General features: G+C 37.6%; 1 protein-coding gene across 2 annotated transcripts in view; it reads right to left on the bottom strand.

Annotated features, from left to right (window-relative positions):
• The window catches only part of Khdrbs2 (KH RNA binding domain containing, signal transduction associated 2), a 245,294-nt gene that overhangs the window by 82,532 nt on the left and 141,579 nt on the right, over positions 1-21,183 (bottom strand). The gene's annotated exons all lie outside the window — the stretch shown is intronic.

Here is a 21,183-nt window from a genome sequence, read left to right as displayed (position 1 = left end):
CAATATCTTTTCCTTTTAAAGATGTTTAATTTAACTTAGTGAATTTTAATAACTGAGAAGCCTTTAGTTCTTTACAAAACAAGGCAACAATTAACCTGTAAAACATAAAATGACTGCACTCACACCAATGATCATAGGGGGTGAATTCCCAGATTATGACAAAGGACAGAGGAATAGAACAGATGGACAGAGGGAATTTTTTCCATGCACCTTTAATGAATAATTTAGAGTAAAAACTTACTACCTTAGTTTGCTTTTCAGTATCTCTTCTAGTAAAAGGTAATCTAAGGAAAGAATACAACATATTAGAATGCTGTGTCTTTGCCAGGACTATCTTCCTCTTCCCTCTTTCTTTTCTGGAAGAGATAAATTCTGGAGTTGATAATAATCCTCTCTGCTCAAGTTTTTTTGTGTGTGTGTTGTAGAGGCGAAACTACAAACATTATTGAAATTTTGTTTCCAACATTTTGTTTCTGGTTAGCTTTCTGGTATCTGAATAGCAACTGATAGCACTGTTTATTTTTTCTTTCTTTCTTTCTGAGATTATATGAGTTCCACATGCACTTTTATTTTTTGGAAAGGATTTCACAGTAAATGGATTCCAGTGTATTGGTATAAATGCTGGGGAAAGCAAATTTTCACTTTCTTAGTCCCTCCACCTACCAATACAGGGCTTTGAAATTAGTAGGCAAGCTCTCTCCAACATTAGTCACATTTCCAGCCTTTCTTGCTTTGCATTCTTTTTTCAGATAGGATCTCTCCCTCTTTGTCTGCTACCAGCCTGAACTTCAGTCATCTTAGCTGCCCACCCTCCCACCTGCTGGGATTGTAGACATGAACCACCACAGGGCTCATTTATTTACATGGAACCTCACCAGGTTTCCCTGGATGGCTTTGGGATCCTGACAGGGTAAGCCACACTCTTGACTTTAGGTAAAGAAATACGAGAAAATAAACACATGAACATAGTGTTGGTGTTGAAAGATACAACCGAAATAGACAGATGAGGAATGTTTTTCTGAACAGGTGACTTTAAATAGAAACCAGTCATTTAAATGAACAAGTCAAGATCTGGTAGTTAACAGTCTGGGAAAAGGAAGCGGCCAAGGTCAAAGGCCCAAGGAATAAGTGTGAATTTTCTACGAGAGAAAAGCACTTCAGGCCACCAAGTACCTTATCATGTACTTTCCGTTATTAGTAAGGTTTGTAGTGTTATTAGAAGTGAAATATGTTTGCTTTTTTCAGATTAGGCTTGTTCAAGCTGGAAGCAACGGCTAGAAACTAGAAGCAAAAGCACCAACATACAAACCAATGATCTGGTCAAAACCTCTCGTTCAATACACATGCAGCCCACCGTCAAGCCAGCTGGGGACTCATGGACTAGGTAGATTAATAAATCTGGAGCTCGAGCAGGGCTTTTTCTAGATAATCAATTTAGGACTGATGAAAGAGAAAACCATCAGAGGACCATCAGTGTCTCCTGGTAGGAGGCACTTTGGTCTTTTCTAGTATCACATTCTGTATCTGTAATTTTTTTAACAGAAATTTACATTATAAACTTTTACACTTTTTTTTTACTGGCAGATTTCTTATTGCCTTTACTGTGAGCGTGTAACATATGTAGTCATATTATGTAATAGGGTATAGTACTTAATAGTTTGGGGGGAGAGCTGGAAACCTAACAGTAAGTAGATAATTGGGAGAAGCGAAGTGTTGGCCATGACAACCATGTTTTCACAACCACTTTTATATCAGTTCAAGCATGAAACTTGGTGGGGCTGTCTACACATCTAGTGATTGTGCATGGGGAATTTTGTTCAGAATTTAGAAATGGCTATTTAAGCAAATGTAGGCAAGATTTAAATCTATTTTTTCTTTCCTTGGTGTAACTATATGTGTAGTTCCTTATCTGTTCAACAAATCATTCCTTACTAGTCAAATCACTTCTCTTAGAATATTTGGCTTCAGAATCTGTCATAGTCTACTTGAATATTAATTAACATAAAAATCTGGGACTCACCAAAGTACTTACTTCTGAAAGTCTGGATTTAGAGCTTGAAAAGCTATTGCTTTCAACATCCTTCAAAGATGGTTCGCATTTCTATGAAAATCTGAAAATAGTTCTGTGTAGTATGTGGAATTTGAATATTGGCATTGTGCTATTAATAGGTGTAGGTGATAAATGAGGACTTGTTCCAATGTCCCCAGAAATTCTTAATTCCAATGGGCAGTATCAGTGACATACATGCCAAGAATGTACAGATAGAAAGATGACACTTCTTAGGTGAGGGCTCAGTGAAGATAAATGCACTGGTAAGCTGACCTGAGTGTGGTTCCCACAGTTGTTTGGTGGCTTGCTGACCGACAGATGGTGGAAGCTTATTTTACTACTGCAATGAGATTTTTTGATCCAACAAATTTTTGAAACAACAAATTTCTCTTAGCTAGATTTTTAGTGTCTGTGGAGTGCTTGCCGTATTGGTATAGTAGTGGTGAGTATTATATTGCCAAGGTGGTTCTTTTATTGTTTTTAATTCCATCAGGCCAATCTTTTCATCTTCATATAACTCCAGAACCACAATGCATCAAAGTGAGGGACTGAGGAAGAGATTCTTGATGGAGAGAATTCAGTAAAACACAGAATTTAGATTTGAGTAGTATTTTAACCCTTAAGCCTATTGGTGTATTCACTCCATTAAAAAAACAATAACAAATGATTTATTAGTTGGAAGGCATCAAAATTGCCAAAGTAGTTTGCCGGGGCCAGCCGGCAGCAAACCAGGGTTCGCGGATTGGGATTCCTGAAATAGGGGCAAGGACTAGGAAAAAATAGAAGAGAGACAAACAGATGGAGTTCGGGAGGAGTACAGCCCAAGTCAGCAGTCCAAGAAGGCTGTGAGCTCCAGACTGCCGCCTAAGACTGTCTCGTTTATTTTCAGTTCCGACCTTAAATACTCTTCTTAAAACTAGGGAACTGCCAGAGGCTACATTCATACAAAATAGTAAACAAATCACATATAGGATAAATGAGAAAGGATTAACATTGCTTAAAGTCATCCTGATAAGAACTGATTGACATTGCTTAAAGTCATCCTGATAAGAGTTACTTCCTTGTGTATACAGTTGTGTAGGTCCAAGGTCAGGTCCAAGGTCACTGACCCCACAGTTGGTCCCCAACAGTAGTTCATTAGTGCCACTAAAATCTTTCCTTATTTGAAGTTCTTCCCTATTTGGTCATTCCCTTTTCTATCTATCTATCTATCTATCTATCTATCTATCTATCTATCTATCTATCTATCTATCTATTTTTGTGATGGTCCTGGGGCTTAAAGGTCTTGAGCATCTTTTGCTCAAGGCTAGCACTATCAAACAGCTACCAGAGTTAACTAGATAGAATTACTATACTGTGAGCTTTTAAAATTTAAAAGTTCACAGCTACTCTCTGGAAATTTTTAATAGAGACTTATCTTTTCAGTATAAACTTAATCTTTATAATTCATTTTATCTTAGCTGAAATATGGGGACAAGTTATTTTATTAATGACATGTAGAATGGCATAGAAGTAAGATTCTGAAAATGAAAATCATCTATACACTATACCCTTTAAAAATAACATTTATCAAAAACTTCTCATCTGACAAGGTTCACATGACTTTTATTGCCAAATGGAATTACCAATGCAAAAATTATCTAGATCCATTTTTGTAGGTGGGTTGATTTTGAATACCCAGAGAAGCAAGGGTTGCATGGTTTCTGTCATTTGTGACTGAATGTACCTATAAACCTATAGGTAAACATGTTGTGTGGTACACACATGGTTGTAAATGAATTAAATAAAATATAATAGACTCTACAGAGAGCTCAATGCAACTTTGAGAAAAACTAGCTCCCACAGATCCCAGAGTGCACTGGGTCCAGCTCAGCCCAGGATGGATGGTTGCTCAACCACAGAGTCTCACCACAGAGCCCTGGAGCCCAGTGAGGAGGACATCAGCAGTGCCGTCCATGCAGTGCTGTTCTTTATTTGGCTATAATGTGCTTTGTCTCTCTTCTCTAAAGAAACCTGTGTTGAACCTTCAAAATAACAAAACAATCCTCTCTTTTCTGTCTGCTCTCGGGACACTTACTTCCACAAGATTCAGTGGGTCTTCATTTTCTAGTGTATACAAACCCTTAACAAAAAACTCAGCAAGTCTTTTGAAAGCAGGGTGCTTTTCAAGTTTTTTTTTTCTGGTGTGAGTCATAAAACCCTCTGTAATATTAAAAATGAAGCCATCAAATCACAACACAGAAAAATAGATCAAAACTTCCAGCTAAGAAGTGCGAAGGCCTCAGTTTTTTTTTTCAATTCAACTAACTTAAATCTATAAGTTCACTAAAATCTATAATTTCAGCAAAAAAGTAGTCAAGTTACAGAAGTTAATCCATTTTCTCTTCATTTGGAGGGAGAACAGCCAGTTCAATGATGGACTTAATTATTAACTGCAAAATTCCTGGGGTTCACAGAAGAATATTTACAATAAAAAATAAGTCCTAGTTGTATACAGCATTTAACCATGAGTGTACTTTTCATTTAAGTGGCTGTGTGCTAGGCAGGTATGCAAAGTACTGGATCAACAAAGATGGTGTCACCCTCAAAGTCACAGTCACAAGGAAAGTATTAGAGTCCAGCCTGAGGTCCCTCCACTTCTTTTTTACCTAGAGTGGAAGCTGCTTCCCGGGGAAAGAAAGTAGAAAATCCACATTATCTTCTCAGTCTCCTAGACCAGGGATATCCTGCTAAAAGACCACTTGGAGTCAGGAAATCCAGAATTCATGGATTTATAATCCACAATTCCTTGGACAACATGTGTAATCTAGATAGCTTGGGGAATACTCAAAGTCAGGTGGGACTGACATCAATGTATCACAGTCTAGGTGGCTTGACTTCAACAACAGAAATTTATTTTGTCCCAGTTCTGAAAGCAGGAAGACATATCAAAAGTGGTCAGATTCTGTAAGGCCCCTTCCTATCTTCCACAAGGCAACTTCTTGCAAGAAGAGAAAGAGACAGGCAGATCTCTGTGTCTCTTCCACAAAGGTTACTAATCACAACTTCCTGGTGTGTGTGTGTGTGTGTGTGTGTGTGTGTGTGTGTGTGTGTGTGTGTAGTGTTAAGTTCACAATAGGGTTTGGAGATACTGTATAATTAAAAATTTATTAGATATCTAATTTGTACAAGGTGTTCTATTTAGGCTCTTCCATACATGCAAATAATGGACTTGATCAATGACTCTATCACCCCCTTTGAGGATTTTTTTCAATGGGTTCGCACATGCATTCTCTTCTCACACCTACACACAAAATATCTGAATTCTGACCTCCCCACAGTTTCTGCTTTACACCTAGGCATAGCATAAATGAAGTAAGTTAGGCTGTGAATCTTACTACCTGTAGACATTACTGATAGTTCTAGAACTGCTATGCATGTCTGCTGTGGGAAACAAGGGCCCTGGAGGACACTTCTGAAAGCTAGATCTTTCTGCCCATTGCTGAGACCTCTGGATTTCCTGACCGCTGAACTTCTCAGCAGATGAGGTACAGCCTCCAGTCTGAGTGGATCTTCTTTCACAATTAAATCCTGAATGTCAGCTCAACCATCTAAGACTATGAATGAATTTTTAAAAATCACATTTAACTTACAAATTTTGGTAAAGGAAAAGCAAAGATATTTTAAGAGAGTAGGGAAAGAGGAACAGATTTAGGTTGGCATATCAAGGAAGGTTTCCCTTTAAAGATGATTTCAGGATCAAGATCCAAATGCTAGGTTCAGATTAATGAAGAAGATCACATTATTCATTTGGTAGTTTATATTTATTTGCATTAATTTCATTATTAATCTAGCATCTAATAAAGCATTAAGAGTTTATTGTAACTGGGAATTTTGTCAGTGAAGAATTATGCATTCGTATTCAAGTCTACAGACCCCATCTTCTGTCTTTACTCCATAGAGGGCTGGTGAAATGGCGTGGGCAAAGCTGGGACCCAGTGTGGGACTTAACCCTAAGAAATGGGGAAGCAGCATGATGGACATAGGCCAGATTAAACATCACTGGGATCTTCTCTTTCCTATGCCCACATATGACTGATTCAGAGTAATTGCAGGATGCTAGCATTGCTACTCAAGTTACATCCAATGCTAAATCTAGAGTGGACCAAGTTGACCCTGTGCAGAAGTAACCATCGAAGAAGTCTGAAGGAAAGGAGGTATGAGTTATACTCACAAGGTAAATGCACATCCCTGTGTCAACACCCTCCACCTGTGCTGACAGCACAGTTCCATGAAGGACAAGCTAAAGGTGGTGGTCCTGATTCTCAGGACAGAGGGGTGTGGGCCTGCATGTGTCCAGTCAGGGACTGTCCTTTCCTGTCTACAGTAAGTCCCACTTGAATTCCAGGAGTTGTTAGAGGTCCCATACAACTCCAAACTGATTCCTCCTAGGAATACACTGTGAAAGGAAATTAGAAGGGATAATTGGTAAGCAACAGAAAATTTTGGCAACCAACTTGCATTTTCCCAGAAGTGATATTGAGAGATGAATGTAGAATTTTCACTTAATTGTGAATTTTTTATTTTGATATCCCTCATACAGGCTTTACATTTTTGTAAGCTTTCACTTCCTATTCTGTTCCCTTTTCACTGACAAAGATATTGGCATGACCATTTTTCTCATCAGCTACTCTGCTCTCACCTGGCATTTGTATCTTTGAGTTTTCATTTGCGGATCTTATATCCTAGCCATAATTCCAGTTAAAGTTAGCTTGATCATCTATTTTTGAGCCAAATGGCAAAGCAGAAGTTAAAATAAGTGTTCAACTTTATTGGAAATAGTACATTCTAATTCATAATAACATTCATAGTAACAAAACTAAAGGGTTGTGGACAACTTGGACATTTGATAACTTTTTACTTTAATTTAAAATGGATAAAATAGGCTACCATTTTATATACTGTTAATAAGAGAAAACGATCCCAACTAAAATATTCACTTTAAGTTTCCAAACAGTATTCACAATGTGACTGTTCTGTAGTATATTTTTAATAAAACACCACCCCTTTTTAATAACTTAGTGGGTTTAGTAGAAGAGATTCTTAGAAGAGAAAATGGGAAGGTCATTCACATTAGGAGGCTGGGGATGTCTATGAAATTACAGGAGCCATTAAGTACACTGAGCTGAATGGTGCCTATAGCACGGGAACATAATGATTTGTTAACGTTTTTTCCGGCCTGATGACTTTCTTTGTCCTAGAGTCTTTTCCATGCATTTGCTGTTGATTAAATTCTATGCCAGGCAATTGTTAACACCTCCAAAAATGCAATATTTTTGAAATAGCTTTAAAAATGTTATGCCATTCCCTCTAAAATCGGGAATGAGACAAGGATGCCTACTCTCTCCACTCCTCTTTAACATAGTATCAGAGTTCCTAGCCAGTGCAATAAGGTAAGAAGCAAGCATAAAGGGGATCCAAATAGGGAAAGAGGAAGTAAAACTATCCCTCTTTGCAGATGACATGATTCTGTATTTAATGAAGCCTATAGATTCCACTCCCAAACTCCTTGAGCTGATTCAAAACTTTGGAAGGATAGCAGGGTATAAAATTAACCCTCAAAAAATCAACTGCCTTCCTCTACGCCAACAGTGAGAGGAATGAGGCAACAATCAGGAAAGCAACTCCTTTTGCAATAGCCTCAAAGAAAATAAAGTACCTAGGAATTAGCTTAACTAAGAATGTAAAGGACCTTTTTGATGAAAACTTTAAAACCCTGAAAAAGGAAATTAAAGCAGAACTGAGGAAATGGAAAAACCTCCCATGCTCCTGGATTGGAAGAATCAACATTGTGAAAATGACAATCTTGCCAACGGCTATCTACAAATTCAATGCAATACCCATCAATATCCCAGTGTCATTCTTTAAAGAAATAGAAGAGGCAATCCAAAGTTTCATATGGAATAATAAAAGACCCTGTATAGCAAAAACACTTCTTAGCAGAAAGAACAGCGCAGGAGGAATTTCAATTCCAAACTTTAGACTCCATTACAGAGCTATAATTATCAAAACAGCTTGGTACTGGCACAGGAACAGGCCTGAAGACCAATGGAATAGAACTGAAGACCCAGATATTAAATCACAGACCTATGGCCACCTAATCTTTGACAAGGGAGCCAAAAAAATAGAATGGAAGAAAGACAGCCTCTTCAACAAGTGGTGCTGGCAGAACTGGTTAAGCACCTGCAGAAAACTAAAGTTAGATCCTTTTTTGTCACCCTGCACTAGAATTAACACCAAATGGATCAAAGACCTGGAGGCAAAAGCCGACACACTGAAAACTTTACAAGAAGGAATAGGAGATACACTAGGCCTCCTTGGCACAGGTCGAGACTTTCTTTAATAAGGACCAAGAATCACAACAAATCAGAGAAAGGCTGGATAAGTGGGACTGCATTAAACTGCAGAGCTTTTGTATGGCAAAGGACATAGCTAGGAAACTAATCAGGAAGCCTACAGAGTGGGAGAAGTGCAGAATGGTGGGAGTGCAAACTCATTCAGCCACTATGGAAAGCAGTATGGCAGTTCCTCAAAAGACTAAACATAGAACTCCCCTATGAACCAGCAATTCCACTACTTGGCATTTACCTAACTGTCCAGAAACAAGGACATACTAAATCCACTAGCACAATGATGTTCATTGCAGCACTATTTATCATAGCAAAGATATGGAACCAACCTAGATGTCCCTCAGTTGATGAGTGGATCAACAAGATGTGGTATTTGTACACAATGCAATTCTATGGGGCTGTCAGAAAGAATGACATCACCCCATTTGTTAGGAAATGGAAAGACTTAGAAAAAATCATATTAAGTGAAGTAAGCCAGACTCAAAGGAACATAGGCTCAATAGTTTCCCTCATTTGTCATAATCAGTAGAAACCTTGGGCTCTCCTAGTAGAGATTTGCAATAGACCAAAACCTAGATACATAAGGCCATACAGTATGACACTAAATGAAAGGACCTCTAGGATATAGAAACAAAGCCATATAATGAGTGATTGTTGTCCTAAATGTACAATGTTATCTCTCATCTCTTTTGCTGTCCCTTGGTTATCTCATATTGTTACAGTATCTCACTTTGTTATCTGATATATTGGACATATTTGTATTTGGTTATTTGAAATTGGATAGGGAAGGGGGGAAAACAAGATGAGGGCTGGGGGTGGGGGGGGGGAAATGGGAACCAAGACACAAGAAAGGGTATCAATGTATGTGAAGTAATGCACCTTCCATCTGGCGAATATAATGTAACCCTTCTATTAATTACAATAAAAATATATGAAAAAAAGAAAATGTTATGCCACTTTCCGAAAGAGTTTCTTTTCCTACGCAATCTTTATTCCCACTTCAGAAAACCTTCTGTCTTAGAATGTAGACAACATCAACCCAGAAGGTGCTTACTTGGAAGACATGTCATGCACTCTAACATTCCCTCCAGATACAATTACATAGAACCCCAGCATAGCGTTCTCCATCATTTATCATGTATAGTGGCTAGAATAGACAGGCTTTAATGACTCCTGAAGCTCTTTCAAGGGCAAGGGAAGTTCCAAAACTTTTGGTGTAAAATATACAGTGGTTGTACCAAACATATGCTCAGTGCTCTGCAATAAAACAGATTACTAAAATTCTAAGAAAGCTTATTAAAGAACATACTTTTTACAAGCAATTCTTTAAAATTAAATTTCTTTAAAGTTAAAAAAATCCTCACCTGCCAGGTGCAGTGGCTCATGCCTGTAATCCTAGCTACTCAGGAGGCTAAGATCTAAGGATCGTGGTTCAAAGACAGCCCGGGCACTAAAGACCATTAAAGACCACGAGACTCTTAATTCCAATTAACCATTAGAAAACTGGTAGGGTGGTAGCTCCTAGAGCTGAAGAGCTTAGGGACAGCACCCAGGCCCAGGGGTAGAGTGGTAGCCTTGAGCTAAAGAACTCAAGGACGGGGCCCAGGCCCAGAGTTCAAACCTCATGACTGACACCCCCCCCCAAAAAAAAAACATCCATACCTTCTTCCTTCCTTTTATTCTTTATTTGAATCTTTTAAAATGACTCCATCATTAGTATTTCCATACAGAAATTATAGTTAGTCTGAAGGTTACATGTGAACAGAAATAAAAGGGAAACAAACACATCTGATAAATACTGATAACTTGATCTGTAACTTGGCAAATTTTTTCTATGTGGGAAATTATTTTACTTTTATTTTCTGTACACAGATAACGTTCACCTGAAGACTATGTTTCTCTTTTTAAAATACATGTATTATTTCTGTACAGATTATCAAACATGAATAGCTTTGAAAATGCTCCTAAAGTAGAACTGATCAAATAAAGCAAACAGTTTGGAGCTGCCAAATGTATTGGAAAATCCACGAAAATATTTTCCCCCATTTTCTCTGATACTGTTATTTAAAAATAAAAATAGATGTTTAATCAGCATTTGAAATATAAGAGAGGAGGAAACAGCATAATGAAAGGAAGATGTAGATGTAATCACCTACCACGGAAAACTTGATTAGCAGCAGAAGAGGGTGAGTTATAGCTTCAGAAGTCTAATTCTCGCTCAGTTTTATCCATTGTAACTTACGTAAAGAATAATCTCAAATGCTATTAGACAAAAATTGTGCTCACTTTCTTACTTATGTGTAACCGTACTGTACATCACCTTTACAATAAAAAAAGCTAATTACTTTTACTGCATTTGCATTTATGGTGTTATTTCCCCTAGAAACAGATTTACCACACAGGCACATATGAAAGACTTAGCCATTTCCTCTGGGTCATGAGTGTTAGTCACTATTTTTCCCCATTAAAAAAGGTGCACATTAAAATATTTACAGTTAACTAGCTATTCTAAAATAAAACCTCTTAACTGTGTCCCACAATTTATGATTTTAAATTCATTTATGTACATGAAATTAAGAGCTTTGATTTTTAGAACTGCTAATTAAAACTGTAAATATTTTAAGGTTAATTTGTTCATCTATAATCTGAGATCATAGATTTAAAAAAAACTCCCCAAATTACAATTTAACATTTTTTATTCGGGAAAAAAATCTAAAAAATAGTAATTCCAACTACAGACTTAGACCATTTTTTGTAATGTGCTATGGTTCCACTTCCCTGAAGTAGTTTCCTATGTTTGAACATTTCGCAGTTAATTTTAATTTTGGTTATTATTTGGAAAAGATAGGCCGTCTATATAGCTATGATGCATAGATTTTCCATAAACAGATGTTTGTATTGAAAATAACATGATAATTTTTGTTATGGGTCATGGGGCTTGAACTGGCCTGGGTGCTGTCCCTGAGCTCTTTGGCTCAAGGCTACCATCCTACCCCTGGGCCTGGGTGTTGTCACTGAGCTCTTTAGCTCAAGGCTACTGCCCTACCCTTGAGCCAAGCCCCACTTCCCATTTTCTAGAGGTTAATTGGAGATAAGAGTCTCAGTCCTTTGTGCCGGGCTGGCTTTGAACCTTGATCCTCAGATCTCAGCCTCCTGAGCAGCTAAGATTACAGGTGTCAGCCACGTGCCTGGCAAACATGGTAAATTTTTACACCACTTACATATGTGTGGTGATACTAACTAAAGTTGAACTGTAAAATTAAAGAATTAAATATGACCTTGTACAAAAAAAGTTCCTAAGCTAATGCTAACAATGAACAAGTAGAAAGAGAAATCATGAAAATAATAGCATTTTCAAGTGTCAAACAACAACAGCAACCCAATATCTAGGAATTAACCTAACCAAAGCTATAGAAAATCTTTATAGCAAAAATAACAAAAATCTGAAGAAAAAAATCAAAGAGGACATCAGGATATGGAAAGACCTTTCATGTTCATATAAAGGTAGAATCAATATTTTGAAAATGGCTATAATGGTGCCAGGAGTTTGGCCTAGTGGTAAGAGAGCTTGCCTAGCATGCATAATCAGAGTTTATTTCCTTGGTACCACATACATAGAAAAAGCCAGAAGTGGTGCTGTGGCTCAAGTGGTAGAACTCTAGCTTTTCGAAAGCCCAAGGACAATGCTCAGGCCCTCAGTTCAAGCCCCAGGACTGGTTAAAAAAATGGCTATAGTGTCAAAAATGATATACAAATTCTATGCAATCCCCATCAAAATCCCAATGACATTGTTTGCCAAGACAGAGAAAAAAATCCAAAAATTCATATGTAGCAACCAAAGATCTATTAGAATAGCCAAAGTAATTCCAGGCAGAAAAAAAAAATGCAGGTAGTATCACAATACTAGACTCCGAACTCTACTACAGAGCAAGTGACAAAAAAAAAGCTGGGTATTGGCACAAAAATAGACTCAAAGATCAATGGACCCAGAAATAAAACCATATACTTATAGTTTATCTGATATTTGATAAAGGAGACAAAGATATACAACTTCAACGGGGAGAAAAAAAAACAGTTTCTTCAGCAATTGATGTTGAGAAAGCTAGACACCCATGTGGATCCCTGCTTGTCACCCTGCACCAATATCAACTTAAAGTGGATCAAAGAGATCAGTCAGACCTGAACCTTTGCAACTACTGCAGTAAAGAGTAGAAGAAACATTAGAATTTATAGGTATGGGTAGAAACTTCTTGAAAAGAGTCCCAGCCGCACAACAGATAGGAGGCAGAGTACATTAATATATCAAGTTTCTGCACAGCCAAAGACATACTTACTAAACTAGAAAGACAATCAACAAACTGGGAAAAGATTTTTACCAGCAATGTATCAGACAAAGGCCTAATATTCAATATTCACAAGGAGCTCAGAAAACGAACCCTTCTCAAACTTAATAAATAAAGCACTAAATGGGGAAGGGAGCTAGGGAGAGACTTCTCAGAAGAAGAGGTAAAAATGGCAAAGAAATGCACGAGGAAATGTTCATCATCCCCATCCAGGAAGTAAATGAAAAAACAACTCTGAAATTTCATTTCAAATCCAGTTGTATTGGCCAATACAACAACTATTGGTGGGGATGTGGGAAAAGGAATCCTACTGCACTGTTTGTGGGACTGTAAACTAGTACAACCACTCTGGACAGTAATCCAGAGGTTTTCCTAAAAAATGAAACACAGACTTTTCCTGCGACCCCGCTGTCTCTCTCTTAGGCATCTACCCAGAACATCATGAGCCAGGACACACCTGCATATCCATGTTCACTGCCACACTATTCACAACAACCAAGCTACATGATGCCCCATCATAGATCATTGGACCCAAAACATGTGGTACCTATACACAATGGAATTTATGCAGCCATTAGAAAGGATAATGCAATCTACAAGATAATATATGAACTAGAATAAATGTTAAGTGAAGTAAGCTAAGCTCACAGACAAACAGCACTTGTTCTCTCTGAGATGTGGAAAATTATAACTTAAAAGTACTGGGATATGGCAAATTACATGGGATTCTAGATACTCACACACAGTGAGACCAAAAGAGGATTCTCTTAGGAAAGAAACCCCAGGCAAAATGCCTAAGTGCCTCTTTATATAAAATAATATATATATGTATATACTGAAACAAACTTCAAGATATGGAAACAAGAGACTTTTTTTCCTCTTTTTTTAAGTTTTCAGTTTTTGATGATTTTTTTCCTTTTATGTATAGTGTACTCATGTGTATATCTGTGGGAGAGTGCGGAAAGGGTACAGAACTCGAAGGAAAAGGTGAGAAAGCGCAGCTGTGGAGTTCACTGGACAGGGACGAAAGTGAACTATACAACTCATGGGTGGAGACAGGAAGAAGGGACTGGGAGAGAATAAGGGAACAGAAGACACTGTGAAAGGAAATGTACTCATTACTTGACCCATGTAAGTGTAATGCTTCTGTTCATCACTCTATAATAATAATTAATTAAATTAATTAAAAATTAACAGCACAACATTATAAAGTCTTGATTATATTAGAATGAACCAAAAAAGGTAGGAAAAATTTCTATGAAGAAATCTATAAAAAAAACTGTTGGAAGAATACCTAACTAAATGAAAGAATGTGTCATATTCTTAACCTGAAAAATAGTATTCAAGATATTACAAACATAATTTTCTTTGATGTTAGTTTTATTAGACATATTTTAATGACATCTTAATGAACTTTCCCTTCCTTTCTTCTTTCTTCCCTTTTTCAATTAAAAGCAAAAATTATAACAAATCTAGTCTAGATTCCAAATATTTTTCTTTGTGATTCAAAATAGAATGGGAAAGCAGTCAGGACCAAAATTCTCTGCGCTCTCAGAGGTTGCATTTAGAGTCAAAGAACAGGAAATACAGTGCAGAAAACAGACATCAGACAGACTACCGGATGGGTTACTGCTTAAGTCTGTCTCATCTGAGCATGATTTGAACATCTGGCCACTTGTGACTGGCTGGGAATGAGCTACTTGATAAACAAGAGTAGGTTAGTCTATTTAAATATTATGTTAGGTTTAGCTTATAAGTAATTATGTATAGAGATACCTGTAAGTCAAAGTTAAAATATTTATGGTACATCTTTAAGCCAAGTTTAACTCAACTCTAACCCTTCCTTCCTTCCTTGCTTCTTTGTTTGCTTGCTTGCTTGCTTCCTTCCTTCCTTCTCGTCCTCACCCTCACCCTCACCCTCTCCCTTCCTTTCTGTCCTTCTTTACTTAATCATCCCCCTCCATTTATTTTTTTTATATTTTTATTGTAATTAATAGAAGGGTTACATTGTATTCGCCAGATGGAAGGTGCATTAATTCACATACATTGATGTCTTGGTCCCCATTTCCCTCCCCCCCACCTCCATCCCTCATCTTGTTTTCCCCCCTTCCCTATCCAATTTCAAATAACCAAATACAAATATGTCCAATATATCAGATAACAAAGTGAGATACTGTAACAATATGAGATAACCAAGGGACAGCAAAAGAGATGAGAGATAACATTGTACATTTAAGACAACAATCACTCATTATATGGCTTTTGTTTCAATATCCTAGAGGTCCTTTCATTTAGTGTCATACTGTATGGCCTTATGTATCTAGGTTTTGCTCTATTGCAAATCTCTGCTAGGAGAGCCCAAGGTTTCTACTGATTATGACAAATGAGGGAAACTATTGAGCCTATATTCCTTTGAGTCTGGCTTACTTCACTTAATATGATTTTTTTTCTAAGTCTTTCCATTTCCTAACAAATTTCCCCCTCCATTTGTTTCCCTATCATCTTTACAGTCTTTTTAAGTCCTCACAGTGTATAAAGACGGAAGGCAAAATGTACTTGCCAGGATCTCTACCTGCAACTTTCTGGTAGAATTATGCCCACACTTCTAGCTTTTTACATTTAATAAATTTTTACATTTAAAAACTGGATTGGGAATATGAGACAAGCTTGGTTCATAATTTGAATTTAGGAGCACTAAATTTTATGGTGACACAGTCACATCCTACTGTTGACTTTGAGACTAAAGCAGAGATGACAGCTTCAGATTGAATCAGTTATGAGCAGTTCTTGAAAAATATCCTTTCTATGGCTATGTATCAATTCTGTACAGAATGCTTCTTATTAATAAATTGTATGCAATGGCATTGAAGTCCCAAAAGAGTCATCAAGTATGTGTCAGGGATCTTTTACAAGTATTGAGTTCAATGACCCTTGGACACAATCACAGTTCCTTTTTCTCATCCATAGGAGAAGACGCTGATATCATATATAGGTGCTGAGAGAATGGTAAGAAGCACGCAGAACAGTCCATAGCACTATAGAAAGGTTAGGCCTCCCTGCCCCAACTTAGAAAGTGCCTGCTCTTTCTGAACCCTTAAGAGATTTGGTTCATGTTCCTAGAATAAACTGTAGCATTTCACTGAAATTATATATACCATTGAGATAAACTTAAACCTCAAAGATCATGGTCACACAAAACACTGTCATCTTATTAGTGCATTGCCTAATCACTTTTGTAAACCTGGGACCCATCATCTGTTTTTTTTTTTTGTGTGTGTGTGTGTGTGTGTGTGTGTGTGTGTGTGTGTTCCATATAAATTTAGAGAATCAGCCATTTTGATATTTTTATTTAAGAAGTTAAGTCTCAGGTTGATAAAAACAATGAGAAACCCAATGAATCATCTATGTTAACTGCTCTTAGGATTTAAAGGCAGAACCTGTGGTTCCTAAGGGACTGTATGTAACCACATAACACAGTACTCTAGCGTGGGGCTGGGTGAAAATATCTTCTGATTTCAACCCAGTCTTCCTCTGTCATATGGAATCAGCATGGTTTGGGGATTCATAAGTCCAACCCAAAACACCAACAACCTTCTTGTATCTTTACCACTGTGTCATTGGACATAAAATGGCCAGTGGCAGCTGCTCTGGGCTATCTCCCTATGGCTGTCCTACCAATCAATGCAATAACCTCATGAGACATTCTCTAGATAGACAGCCAAAGTCTCCTATGGACAGTCTCCACGTAAGGTGCACTTGGTACTTTTTCTAATAGAAGACACATGTGATACCAGATGGGGCTAAAAACCAGGCATGATTGAAAGATGAGGCAGACTATCTTTCTTTAGCTACATGAAATTTTCCATGTTTCATTATTTCCTCACATAAAATTTGTCGTTTCCAATAAATAAAAACATGTGCCTACAGCATGAAACACCCTTTGACTGCTTTGTGTTATTTGCAACAGATGAGTCTAATTTGCATTCAGACAACAGAGTCATAACTAATTAGAGAAATAAAATGGATGCCTGGTGACCTCTCTTCAATTATTTAGTTAGGATGAAATGTCAATTGGATAAAAATGACATTACAGCTATAATGTTACACCTCTTAGAAATCCAAGAGAGAATACACACACATCTATACACACATCTATACATTGATTAATAACACAGTAATTAATAATTTGAACTCAGCACAGCCCTTCTAGAGACCAAAGTATTTAAACTTCAATTACTTGGTGTTGACCAGAGGTTTAAAGTCCTTTCAGACGATGCAATTAGAATGCCATACTCTCCTTTATACATGTATATATTTGAAAACAAATGATCTGAGGTATAAGAATGTGTCTGTTGAGCAGTACTAATGGAATTCATTTACCTGTGGTACTTTCCTTCTAGACCAGGGCTATAACGTGTTATACTAGGATTTTAAATGCACAATGATGTATACAATGGATATCTCAGAGCATTATATGTTTAATCCTACATGATGATAATCTAATAATATTTTAACTTTTAAAAATCAAGAATAGAATCCATAAGTATCATTCGTAAATAAAACAGAGTTCTATCACTAAAGGCAAAGCAGTATTACTGAAATGTGGTGGTACAGGATCATGCCACATTTCCATAGCTACTGCAAGAAGAATCAGTGTAACACATAGCCCTCCTTGCTCTTTTCTATCTGGTTTCATGACACCTTTTTACTCTGGTGTCTGTACCTTTATGCTTACTCACCTCCTGGCAGGTATCTGCTTTTGTTTTGAGGGGCTGGGGTCATAGTACAAGCCAAAGTTAAAGATAACAGATTCCATATAAGGTAAAAAGCACTGAACCTTAGTATACACAGAACATCCAAGTGTTAGGCAGGTGCTCTAACACTTGACCCATGCCACAAGGCTCTGGTTACTTTTGAGATAGTTTCACTTTTTGGCCAGGCTGGCTCAAATTGTGATACTCCTATGCCATCCTTCCCATAGTAGCTAGGATAACAGGTGCATAGTAACAGCTCAGTTTGGCTGAGATGGCATCTCCTGGCCTTTTTGCTTTGATTGGCCTTAAGTTACAACCCTTCCAATCTCTCCGAAGCACCCAGGATGTGCTACTGGGCAATTATTTTTAATATGATGCATATTGAAAATCTTTCTACTCTATATAAAATTTACCTTAAATATTTGTATTTGCCAGTTCATAATGTAATAATGAAAGCATCTGAGTGGGTGGGGGGGGAGGGAAATGGGGACCAAAACATGAGAAAGGGTATCAATGTATGTGAGTTAAGGCACCTTCTATCTGGCGAATATAATGTAACCCTTCTATTAATTACAATAAAATATATGAAAAAATTAATGAAAGCATCTTATTATGCCTTCAAATAAATCTAAGCTATTTAACTCAGATTACTTTTCTCAGTATGTACAGAGTATTGATTCTGGGAAAGACATAAAAGAGACACTGAGCTGGGCATCACGGGCTCATGCCTGTAATCACAGCTACTCAAGAGGCTGAGATCTGCCAAAGGAACACAGACTCAATGGTTTCCCTAATTTGTAATAATTAGTACACATCTCGGATTCTCCTAGCAGAGGATTACAACAGCACAAAGCCTAGGTACATAAGGTCATATAGGATGAGACTAAATGAAAGGATCTCCAGGACATGGAAACAAGAGCTTTATCTTGTGTGATTATTGTGCTTAATGTACTATGTTATTTCTCTTCTCTTTGTCACCCTTTGGTTAATCTCATATTGCATCTGACTTTGTTACCTGGTATATTGTATATTCATTTATTTGTTTATTGGAAATAGGAAAGGGAAGGGGGAAACAAGATGACAGGGGGGTGAAGGGAGGGAAATGGGGACAAAATATGGAAGGGGTATCAATGTGTGAGAAGTAATGCACCTACTACCTGACGAATGTAACTATAACCCCTCTATACATTACCCCAACAATAAAAAATAAAATTAAATAAAAGAGGCTGGGATGTGATGACGGTGGTTTGAAGTCAGTCTGGGCAGAAAAGTCCTGAGAGCACACACTAAGGCTAGACATAGCTGAGGGCCTTGCTATGGCTGTATTCTGTGGGAATCTTCATCTCTGCTTTCCCAGGTAAGTTCATTAAGCTCACGGGTTTGAATTGAGGCTAGGTGGGATTCTTAACTTTGCTTCAGTGTGGAGGGGGAAAATGAATCACAGAGAAAGAGAGAGCAGGAATGAAACAAATACAGTGGACATTTGTCTTCATGGATTTTTGAGAGCAAGGTCCTTGAGTCTATACACTTATTCTTCTCCTATAACCATGCTTTCCACATGTGTGATATTCAACAAGTACTTCTTGAATAAGAAATCTTACTAGATCCAGAAAATGAGGATTTACAAGGATTAATGTGATTCTCTGATTTTATTACAAGGCTGTTAATTAGTATTTATTGGCTCTTTGCTAATGATGTGGCCCTGGTCTTGGTGGATTAAATGCTCATTATTTTCATGCTCTGCACTAAGAAAGGCCTAACTGCATCTGCCTGCCTGAGTTCCCGACTGCATATTCCTGAGAATGGTATGAATCAGTTACCACAGCTGGCACTGAAAAGCAGTGTCGGTGTGGTAGCATTTATTATAAAACATTCTCCTTTGAGGCAATAATTATTGTTATTGGGACACAATCCTCCATAATATTCCATGAAGAGTGATTTTATGATGACAAAACTTGGATTTTTTTCAGTACCAATCCAACAAAATGCTTGAGTGCCTTTCCTCATTTTTTAAAAACTATGTATCACTATCCAGAGGCAATCATTAGGTAATTTGCTGATTTATGGTTGTAGTTCATGAGCATTACAATACTGAACTGATTTAGTTTCTTCCTCAGTTCACTAGTAGATGAGGAATTCCTATCCTGTGTATTTTTCGCTGTGTAAGTACTACACCATATTCTATATGCTCTTGGCTTCTGTGATATGGAAACTGCTATCTTATTACTTTCCTGCTAGACCCTAACTTAAGACAACGTTCACCAATTACTTCATCTGAAAGCTGTGAAGGTTCTGCACACTCCTGACTATGATGAAACAAGGTCAGAACATGTCTATCATTGCTAAGTGTCCATCATTTGATGCTATTTCACAATTTTCACTTTTATTACCATCTCTAATTCTCATTCTTCGCAGTACTTTAACATGCATAATGTGCCAATATTTTCTAACAAGGTGATGGCTAGTATCTACCTAAGTCTGACATCTGAACTTTAAAAACTATCCTGTTGCCTTTGGGCTGGGGAAGGAGGGAGGAGAATGCTTTCTCTGCTTTGTAATTCTGGAAATGAAATACTAATGTCTCAGACAGAAATGAATTTATTTTAAAGAGCTCAAATTATCCCCAAAAGGTCATTATTACCTTTCTCTAGGAATATAAAAATGATCGCTTAATAAGCATCACTCAACTTCAGCTTCCATCGCCCCATTCATCCCTTCGTTTAGTGGTCACAGCAGAACCTTTTGTTACATGCCTACCCACCACCCCCCAGGCCTTCAGCAAATGGTTCTTTCTACTGATCTTCGTATAAATTCTCTCAGTTTTCTACCTCTCGTTTCATTAATTTTTGTTTTTATATTTAAGTAGTTGTAGGAGGGACTTACCATACAGCAAAATAGCATATAAATGCAAAGCATTTATATAAACAGGGATGGGGGGACCTTTCCTTCCAAACCCACATTTTGCTCCTCTTTCTTTCTTCCTTCCTTCCTTCCTTCCTTCCTTCCTTCCTTCCTTCCTTCCTTCCTTCCTTCCTTCCTTCCTTCCTTCTTTGGTTGGTTCGTGTGTTCATTCTTTTTTTGTGGGTCATGGGGCTTGAACTCTGGGCCTGGGTGCTATCCCTGAGCTCTTCAGCTCAAGGCTACCATCCTGGCCCTGGAGCCACAGCCCCACTTCCATTTTCTAGTGATTAATTGGAGAGTCTCATGGTCTTTTGTGCCTGGTCTGGCTTTGAACCTTGATCCTCAGATCTCAGTCTCCTGAGTAGCTAGGATTACAGGCATGAGCCACTGCGCCCAGTTTCCCTCATTTTTCTTAATTTTAACGATATGCATTCAATTCATATTCAAACTATTTAAGAACCAAAATGACCAAAATGGACATGTGTCACCAAGCATGTATGACTAGCATGTGTGAATGCACCATCTCTCTTCTCTCTCACCCTGACCCCAGAATCATCCAGGTGATTCCCAGGAAAGGGAAGACTCTTTCCACCATACTTGAAAGTGTAAAGATGCAAAATTTGATGAAGTATGAAGATCATTAAGCTTGTGTCAATTTTCAAAACATGATTATCATGTAAGGAATAAGCGTAGAAATTCTGGAAACTATGCCATTTAAATCACAGCTGTCCCAGATATGAGCAATC

The sequence above is a fragment of the Megascapheus bottae genome, chromosome 22 (genome assembly GCF_031878675.1).
Source record: "Megascapheus bottae isolate mThoBot1 chromosome 22, mThoBot2.hap1, whole genome shotgun sequence".
NCBI lineage: Eukaryota > Metazoa > Chordata > Mammalia > Rodentia > Geomyidae > Megascapheus > Megascapheus bottae.
The sequence above is the reverse complement of the archived record's forward strand: the minus strand, read 5'-3'. Positions and strand labels throughout refer to the sequence as shown.